The sequence below is a fragment of the Herpailurus yagouaroundi genome, unplaced genomic scaffold, assembly GCF_014898765.1.
Source record: "Herpailurus yagouaroundi ecotype Mexico unplaced genomic scaffold, PumYag 100, whole genome shotgun sequence".
Taxonomy (NCBI): Eukaryota; Metazoa; Chordata; class Mammalia; order Carnivora; family Felidae; genus Herpailurus; species Herpailurus yagouaroundi.
Genome location: NW_024412391.1, coordinates 4,761,860 through 4,763,942, shown reverse-complemented (window position 1 = coordinate 4,763,942; position 2,083 = coordinate 4,761,860). Strand labels below are relative to the sequence as shown.

The 2,083-nt window shown below is 42.6% G+C and overlaps 1 pseudogene; it reads left to right on the top strand.

Annotated features, from left to right (window-relative positions):
* The first annotated feature begins 925 nt into the window (after positions 1 to 925).
* Positions 926 to 1,514, top strand: LOC121028967 (olfactory receptor 2A2-like; annotated as a pseudogene).
* The last annotated feature ends 569 nt before the right edge of the window (positions 1,515 to 2,083 follow it).

Here is a 2,083-nt window from a genome sequence, read left to right as displayed (position 1 = left end):
CCCAAGTTGAGAGACATAAAAAAACAACTGGTGTGTATGCTTCAAAAATATCAATTTCAAGGGAAAGACTGAGTGATTATTTCATATTAGAGGAGATGCAATGTGTGCAAGATTGCATCTTGGACCAGAGGGGCAGAAAATGCTGTATCTAGAATAGAGAATCATGCTAATGTTACATCTCCTGATTTTGGTTACTTATCCTGAATATGAATATCCTTGTCTTAGAAAAAAACAAAGGGAAAAATTGGCATTACGCCTACATTTTACTCTTACGTGGCCAAGGGGGAAAATGTGTACATAGGAAAAAAAAAAAAAAAGAATTGATGAAGCAAACTTTAAAACAATTTGGTAAACTATATATAATCATATTGTTTTAATTTTTGGATACTTATCTGAATAAAAATTTTAAACTAAAACATTGGACAAGAAAAAGTCAAGTAGGGACAGGCATAAAAGCTTCCTCTGAGTTCATAACTTTCCTTTCCTCTGAGTAAATAACTTCAATTTTCATTCATATCCAGCGTTGACCTTTCTATCACACTTCAGTCCTTGATAAACTTTCATCAAGGAATGGGGGGGGGGGGGGACAACCAATCGTGGACCAGAAATCATCCTGGTGGGATTCCAGCTCAGTAAAGACACTGAAGTGCTCCTCTCCTGTGTCTTCTCCCTGTTATATATCTTCAACCTGCTGGCAAATGGCGTGATCTTGGGACTCATTTGGCTGGACCTCAGACTGCATTCCCCCATGTATTTCTTCCTTTCTCATCTGGCTATCATTGACATATGCTATGCTTCCATCAGTTAGCCCAATATGCTGGAAAACCTAGTGAAGCACAAAAAAACTATCTCCTTTGTCTCGTGCGCTATGCAGATAGTTTTGTTTGTGACTTGTGCTGGTGAAGAGTGCCTGATTTTGGTAGTGATGGCCTATGATGGGTTCGTGGCAATCTGCCATCCGCCCCAGTACACTGTCATCATGAACTGGACAGTGTGCATTGCATGCTCCTGGTCATCACTATCTGGGCATGTGGATTTTCCCTAGCCCTAGTACATGTAATTCTCTCTCTAAGGTTGACTTTCTCTGGGCCCCAGGAGGTGAACCACTTTTTCTGGGAAATCCTATCTGTCCTCAAAGTGGCCTGTGGTGATACTTGAATCAATGAAGTTTTTGTCTTTGCTGGTGGTGTGTTTATCTTAGTTGGGCCCCTCTCCCCGGTGTTGATCTGCTACGTGTGCATCCTCTGGGCCATCCTGAAGATCCAGACAAAGGAGGGGCACAGAAAAGCCTTTTCCACCTGCTCCTCACACTTCTGTGTGGTTGGAGTCTACTTTGGCATAGCCCTGATGGTTGACTTGGTCCCAGACAATAGTCAACGTGAGGAGCAGCAGAAAATCCTTACCCTGTTTCACCACTCTTCAACCCATTGCTGAACCCTCTCATCTACAGTCTAAGGAATGCTCAGATGAAGGCTGCTTTTAACAGAGCATTGCAGAAAAAGAGGGCAATATGAAGAATGGTAGAATTTCTCAGCAGGGAATTTGTCTTCTCAAGAGATATGATTGCTGGTGTATTAAAACTCAAGAAATTTCCCCAAGAAGATTCATGATTTGATGGTGAGAATTATCAAAAGAGTTAAATTAGCCAGGTAGCAGAATAGAAATCCCTGAGTTTCCTCCATTCCTCCGAGGAGACAATAATATATAGATCAAATAGCCATTATGAGAAACCAGTAGAGAGGCTGCAGCACCTGGAGAAGCACAAAATCAAGAAGAGTTACAGAAAAGTGATCAGGCAAGGTTATGATATTTTTCCTGTTCTAGTCACTCGGCATCCCTGGCCCCGAGTGGCATGATCAGAGGATTCCTTCCTAACTCCACTTTCTCTTTGGATGAAAGGAGAGGAGTGGACCTTGGGTATTACATTCTGGCTTTCAGGGATGGCCGAGGAATGTTTTCCATCTGGTGTGATTTAGAGCCCTGCTGGGAATGGCAGTCTGGGGGCCATCTTGGGGCCCCTGAGAAACAAACAAACACTAACTTACAGAGCTGTAGGGAGATTGTAGCATCTCAGACAAACACC